The sequence below is a fragment of the Zosterops lateralis genome (genome assembly GCF_965231275.1).
Source record: "Zosterops lateralis genome assembly, chromosome: 2".
In the NCBI taxonomy this organism is placed as follows: Eukaryota; Metazoa; Chordata; class Aves; order Passeriformes; family Zosteropidae; genus Zosterops; species Zosterops lateralis.
Window position 1 is genome coordinate 8,485,949 of NC_139763.1, and position 25,307 is coordinate 8,511,255.

The window sequence follows — 25,307 nt, forward strand, 5'->3', positions numbered from 1 at the left end:
CTACCTCTGCCCGCGCCCCGGGCGCCGCTGGCCTTTCCCCGGCCGGCTCCGGCAGCAGCAGCACAACCGCGGCCGCCGAGCGCACGGCGCTGCCCCCGCCGGGGCCCTCAGCATCACCCGGGGGTCGGGCCGCCCCCTCAGCATCACCCGGGACGGGAATGGGGGACGGGCGTGTAAAGAGTGACAGCGAAGTTTGGAAAGGAGTGGGGTTTCCCCGGCCTGGGGATGCCCGGCGGCAGGTGGAGGCTGCACCCACAGCCCAGGGCGGGGGCACCGCGGGGAGAGAGCCCCGGGCTGCGCCGTGCGGGACCTGCTGACCTTCCCTCCCCCCGCCCGCCCGCCCGTCTGGTGGGAACAAACACAAGCTGTTCCGGACCGGGGCCGCGCAGCTGGCCCGGCGGTGGCGGCGGAGCTCTGCCAAAGAGGCCGCAGGGAAGGTCCTCGGGTTTCCCGCAAGCGCACACACACACGCGCGGCGCCGGGACCGCTCCCTGCGGCCCTGAGCAGGGGGGGCCCCGTGTGTGTGTGTGTGTGTGTGTGTGTGTGTGTGTGTGTGTGTGTGTGTGCGTGTGTGTGTGCGGGGGCGGGTGGAGACGTGCCCGGAGAGCAGCCGGGGACGGCTCGGGGGGTGTGTGGAAGTCTGAGGCGGCGAGTGCCTGCGAGACGATGTGCGTGGGGAGCGGGAGCGCTGCCGGGGAGGCGTGTGCCTGTGCCTGCGTGGGAAACCCTGCGCTTGTGCGGCCGCGTGTGCGGGTCAGCGTGTGCGCGGCTGTGTGACAGCCCGCCCGTGAGACACGGAACGTGAGGGGTCCTCGGCGCGTGTCCCAGCCGAGAGAAGCAGCGAACGTGCGAGGGCTGCCGTGCTTCCCGCGGAGGATGCGGCGCCCGTGCGAGAGGGGCCATCGAGTGTGCGTGGGAATGAGCGCGCGTGTGACACGGAACGTGAGTGCGGCACGGAGCGTGTGCGCGACACGGCACGGTGGAGGAGCGGCGGGGTGTGCGCCACACGGAGCGTGTGCGTGACACGGTGTGCGAGAGGCGGCGTGCCCGGGTGACTCAGCGTGCCGCCGTGTGAGTGCACGCGTGGGCGAGCGCTGCCGGGCCGCTCGGGGGGAGGGCGCGCTGAGGGGCCGAGGGAGCCGGGCACAAACTGTGCCCCGCTGCGGCTCTGGCGCCCTGCCCGCCCCCTGCCCCGGCGGTCCTGACTGCCGAGACCGCCCGCGGAGTCTATTTGCCACCGGGGGTCCCGTCCCTTGGCCGGACGGAGCCCCCGGGCCCACCCGCCCCCGCAGAGCGCAGCGCGGCCGGCGCCCGCCGGAGGAGGGAGCTCCCGGGGCAAAAGCCGTGGCTGGGCGGGCAGCGGGCCATGGAGGAGGGACCCCACGCCCCTCCCCTCCCGCTCAGCGCCGAGGGCCGTTCTGCCCGTCCCCACCTTGTTTATGTGCGGCAGGAACTGGGATTTTCCATCTGCCTGCCCCGCTGGTCGTGACCTCCGCGCGGAGCCCGCAGGCACCGGCCGTGGGGAGCGGGCCCGGGCTGCGGGGGCTGCGGGGGCTGCGGGAGCTGCAGGAGCTTCGGGGCCTGCAGGGGCAGCAGGGGCTGCAGGGGCAGCCGCCTCCCCGCAGGAGCACGCCGATCCTCACGCGGGCTCCCGCTGTGCAAAGGGGACGATGGCAGCGGCGAGGGGAAGGGATGGAACTGGCGGTGGGAGGCCCTGGAGACCTGCCCTTCCCGGGGAGCCCTGCCAGTCCTGTCCTGCCTCTGCACGTCCAACCACTTCGGCACAAGTTTGCGCTTTCCCGCCCCGGCCCGATCCCTCCTGCCAGGGACAGCATAGGCCTTAGAGGGGTTATGGGGGAAGGGAATCCTCAGCTTACACCGCAGGGAGCAGGCAACCCCGCTGTGGCTGCTGGAGCGCTGACGAGAGCAAGGCCCTCCGCTCGGCGCGGGAATCCTCACGAGCAGCCGCGTGGGAAAGATGCTGCGCCGGTACCGGCGCCTGGTCCCAACTGCGGCTCTGACTCCCCCAAAAGGGCTGGCGGGAGGGAGGGACGCGGACACAGCTCCTGCTTGCTCTGGCAGGGAGGGGACAGGGAGCGCTGAGCGCAGCCCCGGCCGTGTCCAGGTCTCGGATCCGCTCGTCCCGGCCCGCTCCCGGACACGGCTGGAGAGCTCCGGACACGGGGCTGGGGAGCTCCCGGACACGGGGCTGGGGAGCTCTGCCCCACGCTGGGCTCACCCCGGAGGAGCAGAGGGGCCCGGCGGGCTCCGCAGGGAGGCGGCAGGGAAGCAGCGCTGCGAGCGAGCAGTGGCTCTGCTCCTCCTGCGCTACAGAGCAGAGGCTGGCTCTGTCTGAGCAGCCAGCGGTGATAAGAGCTGATTTACAGGTAGGGGTGAAACGTGCTCTGAAAATCTCGTGACACTTTCCTCCGGTGGATTCAAATAATATATAAAGACCGTGAGGTGGCGATCTCCCGGGCAGCTCCTGGGATGCGTGGCGTTGTTGTTAACACATGTTTCAATTTTGGATTGAGACTGTCAATTACCCGCTGAGCTGTGAGTCTTAGCCTCAGGCGGGCTGGGAAGAGGGGGACGGGTATATTTATTAACCTCTCAAGCCTGGCGAGGATGCGCTTCCAGCCTCTCGCTGGGCCTTTCCCGCACCTTCCCTTTGACCCCGCAGGTGCCACCCGGTCTGTCCCGGGGGCTTCCGCCGCCCGTGGCCGCGTATTTCGCCTCCCCCGGCCCCGCAGGGGTTCTCAGTCCTCACAGGGGAATTTCAAGCACCGCGATGAGCCCCAGAGCTGCGGGGGGAGGAGGCGCTTCGCCCCGGCCGAGCCGAGGCGGCTGTTCTTGGCCAAAACTACCCCGGACGGAGCGGGGAAATGCACGGGCAGCGTTCCCCTTGCTTCCCAAATACATTCCCTTTCTCGGTCGGAAAAGCAGGCCGGCTTTCCTTAGCGGAGTCACTTGGGTTTAGGGTTTTTTCCCGGAGCGGAAGAAACCCCCATCTCCCCGGGAGCATAAGCAAACAGCTCCGAGAGCCGCTCCAGAGGCTGGAGCGGAAGGGCTGACAATTAACATTTCCTCTGGTAGCAGAGATCTGCAGGCGGATCGCTCGGGAAGCATCGCCCCCTCCCGCGGCGTGTCCTCAGCGCATGGCGCGGTGCCTGCCGAGCCCTGCGCGCTCTTTGCAGGGGAGATTTCCTTCTGGAAGAGCCCGCCCGCTGCCCCGGACCCTGCCCCGAGCATACTCCTCTAGAGCCGCCCGGGGAGGCCCCCAGCACCGCGCTTTGCCCTTTTTGCCTCTCCACCGCTCCCCTGCAATCACCTGAAAACAAGCCACCCTAACTCGCTCAGCGCAGCGCCTCTGCCGCTTGCCTTTCCCTTTTCCTTTCCCTTTCCTTCTTCCCCCCCGCCCTGACCTCCCAAACTTCCCCGGCCGAGCCCGGCGACCCCCGCAGGGCCCCGAACGCCTCTCTGTGTGCTGGGAGCAGCGGGCGCGTCTCTCCCTCCGCACCGAGCCTCCGTGACGAGAAAGGCATCGTAGGCAGCCTATAAATAATTTCCATTATGTTCAGCTGACAGCGCGAGGCGATTAATTTTAATAGCTGTATATTTGCCTGTTTCTCCTAATGCTCTGTAATGAGATGAGAAGCCATCCAACCCCAGATGGCTCCAGCCGCCTCGTTATTTATTTATTTTGTGTGTGCGTGTGTGCAAAAGAGGGGGCGAAGGGGAGGGGGGGCGGCGTGGGGAAGGGAGCTGCCCCTGTCCCCCCGGAGCTGCCCCTGTCCCCGGTGTCGCCCCCGGGGCTGCCCGCGGGCCGGAGGAGCCACCGTGACACTGCACCTTCAGCCGCCGGGGCTCTGCCAGTCATGCCCGGGGCCGTGGCGGGCAGGACCGCGGGGCCACCGCCGGCTGCGCGTTCGGGGAATATTTATTTATTCTCCCCGGTGGCGCGGAGAGTGACTGCGGTAGCGCCGGGGCGCGATCGGCGCGGGAGCGGATCGATGTCCTTCGGGGTGAGGGGCGGGCGAAGGGGACCACAGATCAAAGCCCATCCTATTAACCTAAATTTCGGCTCTGCGTGGCCCGCGGTCCGGGGGCCGGCGGGAGGGGAGCGCTTTGTGGGAGCGGGGAAAGCGAGCCCGCCGGCACCAGCCAGCGCCGTGGTGATGTGTGTGTGTGTGTGTGTGTGTGTGTGTGTGTGTGTGTGTCTGTGTGTGTGTCTGTGTGTGTGTGTGTGACAAAGCCTCGCCGCGCTGAGCAAGCTGTCCCTCAGCCCAGGCGGGGGAAGGGAGGGTGAAGGGAGGTTTCGACATGTACGAACGGCGGAGCGAGTCCCACATTTGGGGACTCCAAAGCGGGGGGAGGGAGAGACGGGGGGCATTCCCTGGCAGGACGAGGCGGCTTAACTAGGTGGAACAGCACCGAGGCGAGCACCTGTGTCTTTTTCTAAAAGGCGTGTACTGATAATTACGAGAGTTAATTGCATTGCTTTGAAGGTCATTTGAAGTTACGGGGCTGTGTTTTCTTTTCAGGCTGGCAGACAATGCCCGTGCGCTGTTTTAAATGTAAATCAGAGGGTATCCGCATAAACCTGTATTGTAGGATCGAGGCGTAATGGATTCACTCCGGCTGTGCCTGAGCTCTCCACAATACAGCTGAGCAGCCGAGCTGCGAGCGCGCCGGGGTTTCTCTGCGGAAACGCAGTTGCCGAAGAACATGAAAAGCATTAAATCGTGACGGGAAGGGGGCGGCGGGGGCGGGGGGGGGGAATCTCGGGACGGAAAGATGCGCTGCAGCGGCGCAGGCACCCGTCGCTGGCAGCCAGGAAGTTTCTCAGCCCGGAGGGACACGGGGCTGGCGTGTCACACACCGCGGCACCGGCGGGGACGGCCCCGGCATCGCTCCTCCCGCGGGGTGGAGAGGCGCCGTCCCTTGTTCCCTGCCATCCCCACCTCGGGCACGGCCGTCCCCAGGGCCGGGGGGAAGGGCTGGCCGCCCCCAGGCCCGCAGCACCTTGTTCTCGCCGCCCCATCCCCGCTGTGGGGCGAGTTCCGGCCCGGCCCCATCCAGAGGAATGTGGCATACGGGGAATCGGCCTTTACCCATCCCCAGTGCCCCCGAGCCCTCATTAATCGCACCGCCCGAGGCCGCGACGTACCGCCGAGCCGGCCTGCCGTGAGATTAGCCCGGAACCCCGGGGTTCGGCTCCGGCAGCCAGCCCGGCCCCGGTGCCCCCGGTGCCCCCGGTGCCCCCGGTGCCCCCGCCCCGGCACCTGCGAGGGGCTCTGCCAGAGGAGAGGACGTGCGGGGAGTCCGCAGAGAGCCTTTCCTCTCCCCCCCTTTCCCCACTAATAACCGCTCGCAAGACGGTCGCTCCGCACGGAACAAACGATCATTGATTTCCCCCGCCGGGCTGCGGGGGCCGGGGGGCGCCTGGGGAGCCGCTCCGGGCCCCGGACAGCGGGGGCACCAACCGGGGAGGGACCCGACCGCATCCCACACGGGCGGCTGCGCGCACATCCGCGGGGCCGCCTGCGAGGGGAAGACGTTCCTCTGGCCGAGGATGTGTCTGTGCTTCGGGGCTGCCTCCCTGGGCGAGCAGAGGGGGCCGCGAGGCGAGCGGCGGCCGCGGGAGCTGCGGGCTGTCCCTCCCCGCGATGCCGGGCCACCCTCGCGCAGATCGCGCCGTGTCACCTCCCTGACGGCAGCCGCCACCCGCCTCTCCAGAAAAGTCGTCAGCCCGGTACCGCCGCTTCCCCCGTTGTCCACGGCAACCGGCGTATCTGATTGAACCTCGTTGTAGGCAGTGACACCCGCGTAATGGATCATCCTGTCAGTGCTTTTTTATCACAGGCATTTATTTTGGTCACGGCTGGTGATAACTTTGGTGTTTATTCCTTGTGTCGTTACGGGCCCCGCCGCGGTCTCCCTTCCGCCCTCCCTCCCCCCGGGCCGGGCACACCGGCTGCTCTGGGACCGGCTCCCCCCGCCCGTCCGGGAACGGCTGTGAGGGGTGTCCTGATACCCCCCAATACCGCCCTGGGCTGCCGCGGCCCCGGCTGGGGAGGGATCGATCTGTTGTTGGGTTTGGTTTGGTTTGGTTCAGCGCCCGCCCCCGATGGCCGCGGCCTCCCCGGGCCGGGTTATCTCGGGTCACGCCGGGCGCGGGGAGAGGCTCCGGCGGAGCCCCGGTGCGGGAGGAGCCGGGGGAAGAAAGTGCCGTTCGCAGCTCTCCATCAATCCAGACACTTCAAAAGTAAATAAAGCAGGGCAGGGAAGGGCCTCCAGGGAGGGGAGAGAAGAGGCCTCTGACAGGCGATTGTCCAGGGCGGAGCCAGGGCTATTTCCAGCCCGGGAATAACAACACTGGGGCTGCGGTGGCTCCGACCCGCGTGTCCAGGAAAGACCGGATCGGGGTGTTTGTTTTGCCTTTAATTATTATTTTGACGGCGGGCTGACGCAGCGCAGGCGAACAATAACCCCGAGCTGTCCGAGAGGGGCTCCGGGGAGCAGCGCCGCCCCAGCCGGGGGTGGGGGGGGGGGTGGGGGGGGAAGAGCCCGGCGAGGGGGCGGGCGCGGGGCCGGGTTTGGTTCGCTGCCTCCCGCCGAGGTCGGGCCGGAGCCCCGGGGCCGGGAGGAGCCCGCTGAGGGCTGGGGCGGCCGGCGGGGGCGGCCCCGCGGGGAGGCAGCAGGAGGCGGGCACGGAGGGCCGGGGAGCAGCGGGATCGGGGCCCCCGGCGCGATTGCGGGAGGGGTGTGGGGGGAGGCCGCCGCTCTTATCTGGGTCACTGGGGTTAGAGGGAGCAGCTGATAGAAGGAGAGGAGCTGAGCTCCCGCTGCTGCAGAGATAGAGCCGCGATACGGGCCAGGCAGGCACCGAGCTGGAGGAAGGGCGGGAGGGAGGGAAAGAGGGAGGAGGAGGCGGCGGCTCGTTCCGGCTCCCGAGCCGAGCCCAGGTGCGCTGTGGTTTCCCTGCGCTCAGCGCTGCGCTCGCTGCCCCCCCTCCCTCGCTCCCCATCCCCCGTCCTCCTCCTCCCCGGCTCCCTCCAACGTTTAACCCTTTCCCACCTCCGCGGGGCTGGAGGCTGAGGCGTGCGCTGGCCCGGCCGCGTCCCCTGCGGTTCCCCACTCCCTCCGTGGCAGAGACTGATCGCGGTGGGGGAGAAGCGGGGGGGCCCGGGGGGGTTGGCCTTGTGCTGCCGAGCACCGCCCTCGGGCAGCTCCCGGGACCCGGCTTTGTACACACACACACTCACTCACACACACACACACACACACACACACACACACACACACACACACAGCTGCGCTGAGCCGAGCCAGCCCCGGGCTCAGCCCCCGCCTGCCGCCGCCGCCGCCGCTGCCCGTGCGGCCGGTCTCGGTTACAGCCAGTCACCCAGCGGGGCTGGCTGTGCGGCCGCCGCCTTCCTCCTCCCCGCTCCCCGCCGCCCTTTTCCTTCCTGCTCGGGCTGAGCTGCCCCGGAGCTCCCCTGGCTCGGCGGCGGCGGCCAGTCCCCGCTCCAGTCCCCGCTCCAGTCCCGCTCCAGTCCCCGCTCCAGTCCCCGCTCCCGTCCCCGCTCCAGTCCCCGCTCCAGTCCCCGCTCCAGTCCCCGCTCCAGCCCCGCTCCAGTCCCCGCTCCAGTCCCGCTCCAGTCCCGCTCCCGTCCCCGCTCCAGTCCCCGCTCCAGCCCCCGCTCCCGTCCCCGCTCCAGTCCCCGCTCCAGTCCCCGCTCCAGTCCCGCTCCAGTCCCCGCTCCAGTCCCGCTCCAGTCCCCGCTCCAGTCCCCGCTCCAGCCCCGCTCCAGTCCCGCTCCCGGGCCCTCCCGGGCCGCTGCCGGCGGGGAGGCGGATGCGGAGCCACCGGGTAGGGGAAGGGCCCTCCGAGCGCCCCCATCGCGCGCCCAGCCCTTTAATCAATTTCACCCTATTAATTATTAATTTTACGCCAGTCAAGCTTGCCCAGGAGGAGCGGGGAGGGGGAGGGGAGGCTGATGTCAGTCGGAGGCGGCGGCGGGGCCGTGTGCCAGGCTCCCCGCTCAGCCCCGGCCCAGCAACTTTCGGCTGCGCTGGCTCGGGCAGCTCCGCTCGCCGAGAGCCGGGGGAGGCGGCGATTCCCATTGCGGTGAATGATGCGGTCCCCCCCTCGCACACACATCCACACACACGCTCTCCCTCTCTCTTTTCCGCTCCCTCCCCTTCTCTCCCCGCCCGCCCCCCGTGTAGACACATCCATACAAGGGCCCATTGCATCGTAGCGATGATGGATCGTGCCTGGCGGGGGTGATTTGGTGTTGATCGCATATTATCACGGGCAGGTTGGACTGGTTGCTGATGGACGGCTTTCTAGCAAGCCGCTCCTTCCGACGCTCGGGGAAGCAGCTCGATCGAAAAAGCAGCTCGCTTTTAACTCCTTCTCTCACCAGCACGCGCAGGGCAAAGCTTAGCATCTGTCACAGCAGCTCTCCGGATAGCCCTTTGCCCTCCTCCCGCTCCATTTTCGCCGCCGGCTGGTTCTCCCCGGCACCGGACGAGTCCCGGGCAGCTCTGGGGGGGCTGGCGACAAGGGCCACCCCGGCTGTCCCGCGGGCGAGCCGCCTGTCGGGCAGTGCAGTGCCCTGGCCAAGAGAGATGTACCTGGGGGTCCCCACACCCGGCCGGGAGAGCCCCCAGCCCACCGCCCGGGCTCGGAGCCGCTCTGTCTCCCTCGCCTCCTTCTCGCTTGTTTTTTATGTAAGTTCTCGCAGATACAAAGGCGGTTTCGTAATGCCTCCCGTCTGCGAGGACCGGGGACCTCGGCTAACCTTTGGAAAAACTGATTGGAGTGCCCGGTAGCGGCCCGGGCCGGCCGGGCCCGGCACCAGGGGAGGGTCAGCTGCGCTGTGAGCACCGGGGTAGCCATGGATCCCCCGGCACAGGCCTGCTCGCAGCCTGCCTGCTCACAAACGCTTCGTGCGAACGCTTATTCTCTGGCGAGAGAGGAGGGCGGTGGAGGGGAGGCTTAACCCTTTCGCTTCGCGCCGCCAGCCGCCTCCCAGCCCGCTCCGAGCCCGGGGCAGCCCGGGGCACCTCCCCTGGACCGGGCCGGGCTCTGCCCGGGATAAACAACCGCCTCTTCTCCTCCTCATGGTGCAGGGCGCGGAGCCACAAATTGTATTTTATTTGTTTATTCTTTATTTTAATTTCATTTTTCTTTTTTTTTTTTTTGAAACCCAGGACTCGAGAGCGATGGTGCAGCGAGCTGCCTCCTTATCTCGCTCTTCGCTGCTACTTTAACTCTTTCCGCCAGGCCCAGCGCAGGTTCCTCGGCCCGGGGATTGTTTTCTGTTTGGAAACTGGAGAAGGGGGGAGGCTATCGGCAGGAAAGCAATAGCTCGCTCTCTCTGGAGAGCTGCTCTCCAACAGGCAGCGCCTTGAAATCTATTTAAAGAGAGGGAAAGGCGGGGGGGGGGGGGGGAAGAACAAAGGGGGAGGAGGAGGAGGAGGGGGCCGAACCAGAGCCAGCCAGAGAGGGAGAAAGCGATGGATCAGCCGGTTTGCAGCGTACATCAAGCTATCACATCTGTATATGCTCCAATCGATGAAAAGGATGGATAATATTTGTCAGCTGCAGACCTTTTTCTTCTCACTTCCCAGGGAAAGAACGGGGGCTGGGGGGAGAGAGGTAATAGGGAGTTTCAAGGCCAGAGGCACTTCCTGGTACAGCCAAATAGAAAAGAAAGGCTAGGGATTATTATTAATTATTTTTATTATTCTGCAGCCGTCAAAAGGACGATCAGGGGACCGTGCAGCCCTCTCTGCCCGCTTCTTCACGCTCTCACTGCTTTCCCCCCGCCTTTTTCTTTCTTTTTCTTCCTTTTTTTTCCCCCCTCTAGTTCCTTACAGGGCTCCAAAGATTTAACCCTTTGCTTGAGGCTTTAGGTGGGTGAGGCTTGAGGCACAAAAGCAGACCGTGAAAGCCTTGGACTGGAAAAAAACCCAAAACCAAACCCACCCCAACGCAAGCTCAGCGAGAAGTCAGTAAAACGCACCGTTACACACACACAGCTCCGTGGTTTGGCTGTAGGGAAGACAAGGAGGGGGGGAAGGAGCGAGAGAAGCGTAGCCTCGCTCTCCACCGCCCCCCGGCTCTGCCAGCCCCTCGCCTGGTGCTGCAGTTACACTCTGAGTAAATAGTTCCCACACATGGTCCACATTTTGCACAGCAGCAGCGTGTTTCCTCTCGGTCTCTCATTGCTGCTCTCCGAGCAAAGGAAATAAAAGAGAGAGAGAGAGAGAGAGAGAGAGAGAGATAGGTTTAGAGGAAGTTAAAAATCAGACGAGCTGAGAAAAGACTCTGTGTTACACACATCCTGAATGAAAGCGAAAGCCCAGCGTTTCGGCCCTCGGAGCGCCAAGCTCTCACCTCCTCAGTAATGTCACTGAATGCACGTTGGACACACGCGGTCATCACTCACTCCCGGGCTCTGGGCCGCTCACAATGGCCGGGCTGGTGCCGAGCCTTCCCAAGGAGGCCGCTCGCCTCCTGAGCGCCCCGGGCGCGGTGCGGGGCCGCAGCTGCACGCAGGGAGAGCCCCGGGGAGCCGGGCTCCTGCCTCGCCACCGGGGGATTCTTCTTCCCTGGAAATGGGGGTGCCCGGCAGCTGAGCCGTGTGTGCAGAAATGGTGATGTCCTACACCCGCTCGGCGTTTACTTTCCCAGGGCATCCAGCGTCCCTGGAGGGGCGGCGGGATGGATGGACGGGTTTGGGATGGGGATTCTGGGTGTGCTGGGTGAGCCCCTAAGAATGTCACCACCGTTCCCTGCACTGGGATCCACCCCGGGCCTGCGAACCGCTGCTCTCCCTTTGCCTGGGGAGCTGGCAGACAGGGTGCCGGGGCTGCTGGGAAACCATTATCCAGCGTCCTCCTTTTCTTCCCTCTGCAGGCCCCGGCTCCGTCCCCGCCCGCCCCTGAGCCGGGATCAGCCAGATGATCCTCCGGCCGTGGGCTGCGGCAGCCGCTCCGTGGGCAGCGTTAGGGCTCGGCCACTCCGCGCTCCCCTGACCCCTCCATCGTGCCTCTCTCCCTCCATCGCGGCCTCTCCGAAGCCCAGTGCCCCATCAGCTCTCGCTGTGTGATATTTAAAAGAAGGGTTGCATTCTCCCCAATAGAAGCCCACTCGTTTCCTTGTTGCCAGGAACAAAGCGTACATTCAGAGGGGTGGCTGTTGACGGCTCCCTCTGTATAGCACTGGAAAGCGGGTGGCCTTTGGTTACTGGCAAGGAAAATTCTAATCAGGGTGCTTGTAAGCGGGGCTTTATAGAAGCTTAGTTACAAAAGGCTTACACCAGAGTAATGCAATAACTATAATAACAGCCAGGGAGCCCTAAAGAGGGTGGAATGTGCTTGTGTCTGGATGATTTTCCCCGCTCGCACAGAGAGGGACTGTTTACCGCGAGTGCCATTAAGTATCGCTGGAAACTCACCAACCGCAGACTTATTTCAATATACTTTATTGTTGTATCTGCTCTAAAAGCAACTTGCTTCGGACGACTTCTAGATCGTCCTAGAGGAGGAGAGGAGAGAGGCCACCCTCGGGTATTCGAGGGGGCTCTGAGCACAGGGGTGGTGCCAGGGGTGAGGGAGCTGCGAGCCGGGGCCGGCCGGGTCGGGCTGGCCTTGGGCGGGCAGTGCCGCCGCCGAACAAAGCGGCGAGCGAGGAGAAAAGGCCCCGAGCCCAGCGTCACAAAGCTGCCGGGCTCCTGCCCCCGGAGGTGGGTGCGCAGCAACGACCCCTCCGCGGCTGTCTGGGCCGATGAGGGCGGGGGGACCCCGAGGGACACGGGGAAAGGAGGGGAGGAACCCGGCATCGCCCTCCCGCCGCCCCGCCCGGCTCCCGGGGCGCCCCCGGCAGCGGTGACCCCGCTGTTCCGGCTCAGCCGCTCCGGCTTGACGAGGCTAATGGGATCAGCCGCTGCCCTCCGCCGCCGCCGCCGCGTGTTGATTTTTCCAACCTCCCTGCCCGGCCCCGATGCCCGCCCGCCGTCCTCCGGCCAGACCCAGCTACCGCTTGGCGGCCGGCGAGGGGCCGCGGCTCCGGAGGGCAGGAAATGGCTTGGCCGGGGAGCCGGGCGGTCACCCCGCCCCGCCGCGGTCCCGGAGCTCGGCGGCGGCCGGCGGGGCTGTGCCGGGAGGCGCCCCGAGACCGCGGCGGCCCCGGGCGGGAGGCGTGAAGCGGGCAGAGCTCCACCACCACCGCCACCCCCTCATTACCGGCCTCCCCCGGCACCCCCGAGCAGACTTTGCAGCGCTTTATTTTAACGGAACAACAGAGCGCGGCGAGCAAACTGCTGCTCCGCGCAGGGCAGGAGAAATGGGTTTTTAATAGGCAAGGTCGGCGTGCTTGGCAGCCGGCCACCGCGGCCGGGGAAATAAACAAACAGACGAACTGCAACTTCGGGTCGGAGCAGAAGTTGCGCTGCCGGCGAGATGAGCCCGCGGCACGGTCCGGAGGGGCCGCGGGAGCATCTCCGGCCCCTGACCCCTCCTCACCTCCTCACCTCCCGCCGGCTTCCCGCGGCCCCGGGACAGGAGGGGGCCGGGGCAAGGACCCCCCTGCGGTGCCGGGCGCGGTGCCGGCGGGCGGGCGGAGGGCAGATGGCCACCCTTGTTTATCGCGTTCCGGCGGTGCCGCACGCCTGAACCGCTGCCGCGGCACGGCCGGCCCCGGGGAGGCGGGAAGGGAGAGCTGGGGGGAGCGGGAGCGGAGCCTCCCGACCGTGAAGCGGCAAGACGGCGTCTCCCGGAGGGTTTGCGGCCGAGCCCGGGGGTTCCCGCTCCCGCCGCCGCCGGGGCTGGGCCGTGCCGGCCCCGCTGGCCGCACCGCGGGGGCGCCGCGCTCCCGCTCTGGCGGCGCGTTCCGGGCTCGGTGCCGAGCACTCCCGCCTGCCGCGCATCGGCCTCCCGCCGCCTCCCCGCTCACTGCCGGCTCTGCGGGCGGCAGGGCAGAGCTCACCCCGCAGCCTTTCCAGTGGCACTGGCCCCCGACCCGGGCAGGGGGTGGGGGAGCAGGGGCTCCGCTCCTCCGATCGCCCTTCCAAGCCTTTCTGCAGGCCCGCACGGGGGGAGAGGCGGCCCCCGCCTGAGCAGGGCTTGTGCAGCTCCTCCGCTCACCGAGGGCTCGGAGGGGACATCACTTTGGCTGCTAACAGGGCCAGACAAGCCCAAGGCTCTCGGGGTGAGGAAGGCACTCTGCACGCCCTCAGCGGAGGAGGACGAAAGGAGCTGCGTCAGGAGAGCCGGGAGCGAAGTCCAGGCCTGGAGAAGCCGGACGAGAGCTCGAGAAGAGGCCGGCAACCCTCGCCCCGGCGGTCACAGACCTCTCTTTCCCGGCGTGGCGGTGGCAGGAGAGGACCTTTTGCCGCTGTTCCCACCGTGGCACGGCCCGAGCTGGGGCCTCGCTACGCCGGGAGGGAGAACGGGAGCGAACCGCGCCCCTCGAGTCTCCAGGGAGCCGCGGCCTGGGCTCTCCCAGGGTGTCACACCGCCACCATCATCTCTCGGCCACATCACGGCAGAGGGGACAACCCCCCCGGTCCTGTCACCCCCCGCCACTCCTCGCAGCTGGAGACAAACGGGGGCTGCCACCGGGACGGGCCCCGGGCAGGGCGGCGCTCCCGCTCCCCATGGCCCGGGCAGCTGGCAGGGTTTGGCAGATCTCTCCGCAGACGGCTCCCAAGGATTCCTGCAAGGGCTGACACGGGTCACGGGAAATAGCAGCAGAGTGCCATAGGCCGGGCTAAAGCACGGCAGATTCGAGCCAGGGAGAGCGGGGACAGGCCAGGGTGGAAAAAGGGAGAGGTGCAAAGGCCCGCGGTGGGGGAGCGGCTGGCAAAGGCACCAGGCTGCAAATGCTGACTTGGCAGCAAGCCGAGAAGCCGGGGAGCGCTGCAGTCCCGACAGCCAGGGAAGGGGGACATGGAGAAGCAGCGTGAATGGGGCAAAGACTGTTTCATACAGACCAGGTGTGACCTATCGTTAAAAATCTGGCTTCCCCTTCCAGTGCCGGGGTGTACCTGCAGGGTACTCTCTGCCTTTCTGCCTCTCGTCCCATTATTCCTCTACAGTCGAATCCTTCTGTTGTGACCTACAGCAGCGCTCTGATTTATTTTTAATGCGTTCCGATTCCTGTTCCGTTGTCAAGAGATGCATTGAGATTCATTTTCCATCCCCTGCTTTTCATACTTCTGTTCTGCTGGAGGGACCCGCCAATAGAGTTTAATTCGATTTGATATGATTTAATGAACACCTTTATCTTTTGTTTTTAGCAGAAGGATAAATAATACAACTGCATTCAGCTTTTGCTAAATCAGACATGTTTCCCACCAAAATCCTATCTGGTGACACACACTCACTGTAACATTTCATTAACAACCTCCCTGATTTATTGATTTTTAATATTTGTATTAAATGTTGTGTAAAATTGAACTCAGGCGTTAGAAGAGATTGTGCAAGTCACAAGACATGACTCCTACTTAATTGTTATTATTTTTTTTTTTCGGTCCTGGAACAACAGTTGGAAGGAGGCCAGCAGGAGGGGAAAAAAATTAAAATAAATTCTCCGGGAGGGGAGGCGAGAGGAATAAAGGGCAGTACCCGGGAGAGTGTGGGGGAGATGGAGAGAAAGTGCAGCCCTGAGGGAGGGAGGGAGGGAGGGCAGCAGGGCCTGGCCGAGCCCCCCCGGCCCCCACAGGCCCCTCGGGGGCCGCCCCCGCCCGCCCCATCGCCCTGGGCCGGGGCGGCCACCCGCCTTCCCTCTGCCTCCCTCTGCCTCCCCTGCTCGCTCGTTCCGTGTCGCCTCCCTCCCTCCCTCCTGCTCCATATGGTTTCTCCCCTCCTCCTCCTCCTCTTCTCCCCCCTCCATGTTGTCTCCGTGACTCTCCCCACTCCACGCTCCTTCTCCGTTCCCCGGGGGAGCGTTTTCCCGCCGTGGCGAGGAGAGGCCCCGCAGAGGGCCCGGCCCGGCCCGGCCCGGCCGCGGTGTCTGAGGGCTCAGCCGGGCCGGCCTGGAGCGTGAGGGGAACACTGAGGGTCAGAGAGGGCCGTGAGGAGGGGTGCCAGCCAAAACTCCCCGCCAAATTGTTTCCCGGGTGTGCGGTAGAGGAGCTTGAAGAAGTTCATCTCCCCCCCAACACTCCCCCTCTTCTTGTTTTATTTTTCTCTCCTCCCCTTCCCCCCCCCCCCCCCCCCCCCCCCCTCGGCCGCCACTAGGAGTACGAGGCATTCAGAGATCAACATAATTCACCTGCATCAAAAAAAACCTCGCCAGCTATAAACTAGCGGCTGATCCTCCGCTTAGACTAGTGTTTAGCCGTTCATGCATCATGAGTGTCAAATAAATGCCTGATTGAGGCCCTCAGCGGAGGAATTAGCTTTCCTTGTGCTGGAAATGCATAATAGAGAAAGTGCTGAGGCATCCTCCCCGGAGTTAGCTCGGGCTGCGCTCCCTGCTCTCCTCGTTTCGGGAGTTTTCCCTCCCTCATTCCGAGTCCATCCCCCTCCCCACCCTCCAACCCCCCCCCCCCCCCCCCCCCCATCCCTTATCGCTCGCCCTTATCAGCGTGCCCAGCTGGCCCGGGGCGAGGGAAGCCCTGCGGTGTGTCCCGGGCCGGGGGGGGCCGGCTGAGGGTGAAAGGAGCAGCCGAGCATCCCTCCCATCCCCCGGGGCTCTGCGGGGGGAGGGCGGGGCCGGGGGCGGAGGGAGCGGCGGGGGGACCCCTCAGCGAGCTCCTTGTCGCTTGGCCGCCCTTCCGCGCCGGGGGCCTCATCCTGCCGGCGGCTGCCACCCGGCCCCGACGTTTGGTGGCGAAGGGGGCGGGGGGGAAGGCTGGCCAAGCGCTCGGCTCCGCTGGGCTCGCTGCCCGGACGGGTCCGAAGTCCGGCAGGGGACGGGCAGGGGACGGGCAGGGGACGGGCAGGGGACGCCGGCGGGGCTGGGCGGGCGGCCGAGGCACACAGGGGTTAACCGCGCCGCGGCCGGGAGGAGCAGTTAAAGCGCACGGGCTGCAGATGCTTTTCAGGCCTCGATGTCTACCGTTTTAAATTAAAAAAATGCACCCGGCCCGACCACGCACCAGTGACCTGCAATTTCCCCTTCTTTTCAAACTGAAATATGGCCAAACTATCTCCGAGTTAACTTAGGGGCTGGGGACGGGGGCGGGGGAGGTGGGAAGGGCGGGGGTAGGAGGAAATCGCTCTGGGTTGAGATCTCTGTGTCAAGTTTCATCCCCTCCTGACATGTCTGGCTCCGTGCCAAAGTCCTGAAAATGGAAAATTGGGGAAGGGCGGGCTGTGGGGGGCGGGTGGAGGAGCGGGGGGGTGGGGGGAGCGGGCCGGAGCTCTCGGCGGAGCGGCAGTAGCGAGAGGCTCCGGCCAGGAGGGATGCATGAACGAGCCCGTGTGAGCGGAGCGCGGCGGCATCTTCCGCCATCCATCCCGCCTCCCCGGCGCGTGGGGAGCCGCCGGCCGCTGCCATTGTTACCGGCGGGCGATGCGGGGACCGGAGCCGCCGCTCCGGCGAGAGATAAATAGCCCCTGACGGCGCCTCTTCGCAGCCGCAGCTCGGCAGATCGGATTCGGCGGACGGCCGCAGGTCTGTGTCGCTCCCTTTCGCGGGAGTTCCTTTAAATCACGGCTCCACTCCCCCCTCACCTCTCCCGGGGGATGTTCCCGACCGTCCCCCACACAGCAGCTCCACCACCCTCCCCTGCTCGCTCCCCCTCCCGCAGCCGGCTGCGGCCCCGCTGCCACGGCTGGGCTCGGCTGGGCTCGGCTCGGCTCGGCTCGGCACGGCTCGGCTCGGTTGGGCTGGGCACAGCACGGCTCGGCTCGGCGCCACCGGCCCGGCGCGGAGCTCCGCCGGGGGCGGGGGAAAACTCTCCGGTGAAATACTTTCGGGCACGCCGCGACTTTGCCAGGAGGGGTCTTAGCGTCGGATCTTTTGTCTTGGGGACTTCGGCTTCGTGCCCCGGAGCGGCTGGCGGCTCTCCCGGGAAGAGCCTCTGGGCAAAGCGCCGGGGAATCCCGGGCTGCCGCCGCCGCGGGCAGCAGTGCCCGGCCCCCCCTGCAGCGCCTGGCCGGCACTTCTGCAGCTCGCCCGCCTCCCTTCCCGCCGCAGGGGCTGGGGCTGGGACCTGCCCTCCGGAGCCCCGTCCCCGCCCCGCGACGCCCAAGGGTGGCGAGGGTGACAGTGGCCCCCCGGGGGCGGGGGGAGCGTGTGTCCCCCCTGCACCGGCCATCCCGGGGAGAGGAGCAGGGCACAACTCCGGCAGCCAAGGCGCTGTTTCCAGCTGCTGCCCTCCCCTGCGCCCGGCGGCCGGGAGCGTGCCCTGCGGAGCCCCCCGGCACCTCCGGGGGCTGCCTTTCCCGGGGACACCGGGGACTGCCACATCCCGCGCGAGCGCCTCGGCGTGAGACGAGCCCTCACTTAATTTTTTTCCATCATCACTTTCCTCTTCCCCCCTCCCCGCCCCAGCCTCAGACGAGCCGGTGTGCGTGTGTGCAAGGCGAGGTTATCGCCAGCTCGAGTCATTATTTCCAGGCCGGCTGCCGCGGAAGTCTCTCCCAGGTGGAGCGGGCGGGTGTGGGCGGCCGGTGCCCGGGGAGACAAAGGCCGGAGCGCGGGGTGCCACCGGAGCGGTCCCGGTGCGGCGGGGCTCTGCGGGGGGCTCTGCCGGGCCTGGGGGGGCTCTGCAGGGGGCTCTGCCGGGCCTGGGGGGGCTCTGCGGGGGGCTCTGCCGGGCTGCGGGGGCTCTGCCAGGCCTGGGGGGGCTCTGCCGGGCCTGGGGGGGCTCTGCAGGGGGCTCTGCCGGGCTGCGGGGGCTCTGCCGGGCTGCGGGGGCTCTACCGCCGCCCCAGGGAACGCGGACTAGGTTTTTCCCAGTTACACCGGCTACATTTCCGAGTTATATTTTCAGTTATACGGGATCTACTTTTAGGCGATTGTTTTCCCTTTCCACTTGTTTGTCTCCTGCTAGCCTCATAAACTGCCTCATGATTTATTACCTAGGCTAAGTGCTTAATTTGTGAATATGAAACAGATTAAAAGGAGATCGGCGTATTTTAGCAGTCAGGCCGGAGCGAAGCCCGGCAGCTGTTTCGAGTTTGTCGGCATCTCCAGCCTCGTGCGAGCAGCCCGGTCTGCAAGTGATCAAGGGGGTATCCCCGGGCTGTCTCCGAGAGGCCACTGCCGCTGGATCCCCGGGCGTGCTGCTGCGGCGGGCACCGCCACGGGATGGCCCTCTGGGTTTTTTTTTTTTTTTTTTGGGGGGTGGGGGGGGAACAAACGCACGACTGATGCCGCCCGTCAAAGCGACAAAGTGGCTCGGGGGCTCAGGACCGGCGGGCGGGCTCTGCCGGCGGAGGGCCCAGCAGGCACGCAGGGGGTTAACGACGACTCTGCCCTCTCCTTCAAAGGACTCACTCGAGATAGAGTAAATACGGTCGGGGCGGGGGGGATGTGTGTGTGTGCCGCTCGGGCCACATGATGCAAAAGTAAGACAAGCACACTCCGGAGAACAAAGGCTTCCTACCCCCTTCCTCCCCCTCCCCCCCAAATCTGTCTTAATTCTGCAAGTAAACTTGAGCAGCTATAAAACAAAGGCAAACGATGGAAGTTATAGCCAAGGGACAATCAAAATAAATACCTTTGATGCAGTCCAAGCACGCACTTGGTATTTTCTGGAGCTCCCTGCTACCCCCAGGCAGGCAGGATATCGCAGCTCTTCCAGGACAGGGGTGATTGCACGCCCGGGGTTTAGGCTCGGGCTGATGTAGGCCACGTTCCTCAGCCCGGAAAACACTGCCCGGGTCCAGCACAACTTCGCAGTCCCGGGCGAGGCAGGAACGGGCTGTGCCGTCGGGGCTGGTGCGGGGCCGGCAGCAGCGGGACAGGGCTGCTCCGGGCTGAGCCGGCCGGGAAAGCTGCGGGGCCGAGAGACGTCCCGGTGAGACGTGCCCGGGGCCCCGAGGTGGATGTGCAGCTCGGCGTGGGGCTGGGAGCGGTGTCTGGGCTGTCCCCCTGTGCCCGACGGGATCCAGCCGGGGCGATTTGTCTCCCGGCCCGGTGATGGCCCCGGGCCCAGGTCAGGAGAGTGACACCTCCCAGCCCGCGCTCCTGCCCCCGACTGCCTTGTGCCTGCAGGGCTGAGCAGCTGCCTTCGTGCTCCTCCAGCACCCGGAGCGATTCCTGTTCCCGCTGTCCCACAGAGCTCTGCCTTTCCCCTCTGCTCTCCTCCACCCCCTCGGCCTTTGGAGGAAGTTTTAACGCATCAAGGACGGCAGAGGAAGCAAAGGGGCACAGCAGCAAGCCAGCTGCCTGTGCAGCCCTGCCAGCAGAGGTACTGCTGCTGAGCTCAAAAGTCAGAGAGGCAAAAATCTATAACCTGCCCTGTACCTCTGAGTGCTGCTTAAGGAGCAGAGCAGGAGCACTGTGCCAGTCCTGCTGGAGCACAGCAGAGAGGACTGCCAAGGAGGGAAATGATTCATGTGCCCCTGTTGCACCAGAGCAGTTGCTCTGTCCTCCAGAAGTGGCTGGTGCTGGCACAGTGGAAGGTGCAGGAAATGGGGATGGACTCTGGGCAGACCATGGGGAAGAGGTGTGGTGTGGCACATGCCTGGGCAGGCTGAGCCCTGGTCTGCCTGGGAGCAGGAGAGACAAAGATGATGCATATGGCATTCAGAAAGATCCTCCTCTGTGTGTGTGTGTGCAAATGCCAGAGTAACTCTTGTCTGGGGAAAACTGAATATGAACTGTGGTTGGGAAGTCCTGTAGGTACTGGTGAATGAGGGTTTGGGGATACCCTCTCCCATGCCAAGGAAGCACCTGAAAGAAGAGTGCAGGAATGAGACAGCAGCAGATACATGTGTGTCAATATAACTCTTTCTGTTGTTTTACAACAAGGTCCTTGAAACAAGGTCCTTCTTCTGTATTTGGGATAAGGTTTGTGGCAAACCAGAACTCATTTCCCAGGGTCCTGATGGGGTTTGGATGTAGTTGATTGGTCCCTGCCTTGTGAGGGGAGAGATGTTTCATAGGTTATGATATACCACCACACTTTCCAGCCCTGAGCCTTGTTGTTCACTGTTTGACGGCAGGACTGAAACTTTTGAGCAACCTGAAGAGCAGTAGGCAAAAAAGGGGCCCAGGGTTTCCACACCTCCCTGTAGGTTCTGCATGGAGCTGCTCTCTGAAGAGGTACATCCAGCATTTTAGAAGGCAGACAAAACACAGGCTTGTACTGTGATGGTAACATACTTCACTTTCCAAGCAGTCTGCATAACAAGAAGCTGGAGAACCAGACAGTAGCCATGAAAATGGAAAACAATCCTTTCCAACTTGTTGGCTTGGCCTCTGCAGTCATCCCTACCTCAGGGAGGGCTGTGGTCACAGTGCTAAGCCTTGGTTTTATGCAGCTGAAATTCACCATGCCTAAAGTCACCTGGTCCCTTGAGCGCTCTTGTAAAACACTCCAAGGTCCCATAGAAAATGGTTTGTGTGTACTTGAAACTATGTGGATTTGCTTCCAACAGCACATTATGCCACTTTCAGCCTGATCCTGTCTGGCTTTCACTGAATTAATGCCTGGGTGGATCTAAGTCCCAGCATCTCAGACCAAGGTGGTTCCAATAGTCTTCCCACTGCTGTTCCCTTGCTGCTCCAAGGGCATTCTAAGATCTCCTTGGAAGTGTTGTTACGTGGTGATGGCCAAGCCTCAGAAACAAAGCACTGGAGAACATTACTAAAGCAGAATGGGCAAACCCCACTGGCTCGGAGCAGTTGGCTGGTACCAAAAAGGTACGACAGCTTCTTCAGTTTGGACCACAGGTGCACCGCAGGCCCCTCTTCTAACCCCAGCCCTTTGCTGCCTGTCTTAATTCTGCAAAAAGTAGCAGGCTGCAGGCACCCAGTCCCCACCAACCTGCAGGCCTTCTTTGAGCCATATTTACACCTTTGATGTTCTCCCAGTTACAGTTTGTCAAGTCTTGTCTCTCTTTTTCACTGTTTTGACATCTCACCACCCTCAGAACACTTCTGAGAAGGGGAAAAACTGTTTCAAAAGTCCTGTCATCAAAAATTCTTAAAGACCACTACATGACCACCTAAATGATGCCTTTATATTTTGAGAAACTCCATTTATGCTACCTTTCTTGTTTCTTTGGGGTAGACTCTGCTTTGCATCATCTAATGTACTGTTCCTATTATCAAACTATAAAACAGTAAGGAGTGGCTTTAGACTAGGGTAAGGCTCAGGACACACAGAGATAAATAGGGGGATCGACATATGCTAAATTTGAGTGGTATTTTATCTTTCCAGGTTCACAAATGCTGTGTTATGTGCCGGGAACTTTAGAGTATTGGGAACTCTGTAGGCACAGAAGACAGATTGTTCCTGCCTGTCCCAAAAATGGAGGAAAAACTTTAAAGTCTATAGAGACAGATGACCATGAGTGCTATGCTGGTAGTACAGGGAGGCTGGTGAGCTCTTGGACTTAGTCATGGGCTCCTTTGCCATGTCTCACCAAGGCCACCACTCCCAAAGTCTGTGTCCTGTGGTTAGAAGGGAACAGTGTGTGTTTGTGTGTGTGTGTTCATGTGAATGTAATTGTATTTCTACATAATGTGGATTATCTTTCTTTTGGCAGCAAATCTGTTCAGGGGTTTAGATAAAAAAGATAAATCCTGCAGCCATTCCCTCCCTGGGAAAGGGCATGTCTTCCCATCACTTTCTTTGCTCCTTTTTCTGAGCAGTCCCTGAACACACTTCTTCCTAGCTCAGTATCTGATATCACCTTGACAGCCTGCTCACTCTCAGCATGACACTCCCACATCAGGAATGGGGGAAAATTCATGGAGTAAGGCACAGCAGGTGAGGTGTTGCTTGGATGAACAGGAAGAGAAAGGATCTAGGGTACAGGGCATAAGCAGGACTGCCCAGCAGCATTGCCCCATATGGTGCTGATGTGAGGCTTACACTTCCACAGCTTCCAAGGCACCTCTCCTGGCAGGGAGGTCAGGTGTGCCATAGGTGCAGGACATCTAATGGTCTCCCTTCTTTGGAACTCTGGTAGAACTGCTTGGCTTAGTGTGAAGGCAACCTTGTCAGGAAAGAGAGCTCCATTGATTTAAATGCAAAATTACCCTCCTGCAGTTCTAATTTCCCAGGCGAGGGCCAAGCAGGCTATGAAAACATGAAAGTTGTTGATGTATTGGTTCAATTAATTTTTAAAATAAGTTTGAATGCCATTTGTTTCAAATTTGATAGGAAAGCACTGATGATTTTTGCAAGCAAAAAGTGAGGTGAGCGTGGACGGGGTGTGTATTTTGCATGGCCTTGAAAACAGGGCTTAAATGATGCATTCATTTAGTAGCAGACCTCTGCACTAGGGATAAGTGAGGCCCGTGGTGAAAGAAAAAGACCTGAACATCTGTATTTGCTAAGTGGCACCAGCAGCAGTCAGCCAGCTCACAGAGAAGGGCAGACAAGCGGGTGTGAGGCCCTGCTGAGACTGCTGGGTCCCTGGTGCTTTTAAAAGGAAATAATAGCTCATGGGGGAACCCTTTCTGGTGGCCTTGGCTCCCGTGACCCCCCTCTGATGTATGATATTTAAACAAGGAAATGTCAACATTGGTTTTACACATACAGCCTGGTTCTGCTCTCCATGAAAACTACTGGCAACCCCCTAAGAGAGTTGGAGGGGAGCAGACCCCAAAAGAGTTGCTCAGGCCCAAATACTCTTGGCTGCAGCAGCCTGGCAAGAAGCAAGTGCAGGCTGTCATGAGTGGCTGGGTGATGTGTGCTTGCAGGTGAATTAGACACAAGAGAGGCAATCCCATCCTGCAGCATGCAGTGCCTCAAAGCTGCAGGTCCGATGGTTTGAATGATTATTGCTTTTTAAAATTATAAATCACATTTTCGTACAGCGAGTGAGGATAATGTGCTGCTTACTAGAATTAAGTGCAACTCAAGGGTGTTTTGTTATAACAAAGGTGACTTCTCTGTGCTGGCTTTTCCATAGTGGGGTCTAATGGAGAGTTTGATTTGAACCCGATGGCTATCTAGCAGTGGTTCTGGAAAAGGAGTAATGCCTATTGTATGAGAGGATATCCATAAACTGGCTCGTCAGATGTGTCTTCTGATATATGTGTCCTCTGAGGTAGGAAAGTGTAAGTCATAGGAAGAGAGGGCAAGTGTGTCGACTCACAGTAAAACGAGGGCACGTGGAGAGTATAAACGAAGGGAGGGCTGCTGCTAGTAGGACTTGAAGGCTGTGCTATGTGTCATGGGAGAAATAATTTAAGCTCATGGATAATTTATGGTTAAAGGGGCAGATGTGGTGCAACTGCATGGTGCAAAATGCGAGATGGGGTATAAGCATAAAAGAAATTTAACCCTTGATCCTGTGCTGTCTCCATCTTGGTGTTGGTTTATGCAGGCTGGGCCTTGACAGGTATTGCAGCAGCAGCCTCAGGGTTCTCTAACGTAATGTGAACGTCATCACAGTTCACCTTAGCATAAAACATGTAATTACACTGGCTTTATGCCCTGCCACCACATTCCCAGAGGTAGTGGCAGAATAAGTGGCATGCAAGCCCCTTAAGCAGCTCTATGCAAATGGAGAATCATTCCTTTATGGGGACCAGCTTTCCTGGGCAGGTCATAGTTACTGTCCCACTGGAGGTGACCATGGGTCAGGCCCACTATGCTCCCCCAGTCTCCAGCAAGTGCCACAACCTCTGTTAGGGCACAGATCTCAGTGAGGACAGCCTGGGAAGCCAAGTGAGCTAGAAGATGATACAGTCTGATTGCCCTTGGTAGGAAAAGGACCTTTGGTCTGATGTGTGACCATGACCAACCTTGAATCTCCAACCAGAACCATGAAAAAAGACCTATAATTTGGGAGGAAAATAAATAAAGGAGTGTTGCTCAGGTGTGACTCCTGCTAGGAAGCACAGAAATAGTGTATGAAGCTGAGGCTCAGCCATTTCCTAGATTGGGTCTATCCTATGTGATTTTCTGCTTTTGAGGATACAAATAATATGAAAAGAGATTGTTGGGTCAGACTATTTCATCCTTGCTGTACAAAGCCCAGCACAATGCAGTCCCAGCTACTGTTGAGGCTTTTGAGAGCCTGTCTCACCCAAATGATCCAGGGCATTTTGGCTTCAACTCAGGCCACCTCTCATGCAGAACACAGTCCAGGCTTGCAGCACCTGATGCAACGTAACTCACAGCCCTACCATGCTTACTGTCCACCTTTTGGAGCAGATGTTCATGAGAAGGCGGATGGGCAATGGGCTGGGGTGTGAAAGCAGACCCTTTGACATGGCTGAAAAAGCCCTCATGGAATCTCTCTGTGAGCTCTCTGGGGAGGAGTGTCCCAAAACTGAGCCCCATCACTGGGGCACTAAAAGGACTGAACTACCCTGAGTCTTGGAGCAACTTAATGAGGGCTTTGGTAGAGCAAGAGAGGAACAGGGTAAAGAGGGAATGGTGCAGTGAAGCTCTGTCCATGCTTCTCTGTTGCTGTACATCCAGGGCTAGTGCCATTGTGAGAATATGCAGCAGTTGCTTCTTACAGACAAAAGAAAAAAAAAATATGAAGCCCTACTAAAGGCCAGGGCTGATGGAGCACTGAAAAAGCCCCAGCCAGAAAAACTAAGCTAGCTCTGCACTTTGGTCAAGCGATGCTCAGCACTGTGATTTTGATGAACAACACTAGTCTGCATGAAGACAGGTGACTTTTTAAATGGGGTTTTAATAAAGTCAGTATTGCTAGGGCTATCTGTAAAAGTAATCTGCATAGGGTTTTAAACAAGTCAACCTAATGATGCCATTAGTGCTTCTGACAGGAATGAGGCTGTTGCTGCAATACTGTGTCCGGCTCTGTTGTGGTGTTTGCATGTTAAAAGTGCATTGGCAAATTAATATGGGATCAGAAGAGAGCTAGAAGAGTGATTCAAGGTCTGGGAATCGCATCTTATTGCAAAAGACTAAAGAAATCCCATCTATTAATTTATCCAAGAGGAGGCTATGACTTGGTTTGATCATAGTCTTTAAGTGCCCTAAGTGTCTCTATGGGGAGATTTCTGATAGTCAAGATCTCTTTAATGTGGCAGACAAAGGCATAATGAGATCCTATGTTGGAAAATGAAGCTCTATGAATTCTGAGCAGAAATAGGTACTTTTTTTTTTTTTAAACAGTGAAGGGACATAACCACTGGAACAACTGAGGCAAGCAGTGGTTTTTCCTGTTAC

The 25,307-nt window shown here is 61.5% G+C and overlaps 1 protein-coding gene across 1 annotated transcript in view; it reads left to right on the top strand.

Moving 5' to 3' along the window:
* Positions 1-16,622: 16,622 nt before the first annotated feature.
* The window catches only part of BCOR (BCL6 corepressor), an 82,830-nt gene continuing 74,145 nt past the window's right edge, over positions 16,623-25,307 (top strand). The window contains exon 1 of the mRNA XM_083855012.1: positions 16,623-16,642. The gene's annotated coding sequence lies outside the window, so the exon portion shown is untranslated. The remainder of the gene's footprint in view (positions 16,643-25,307) is intronic.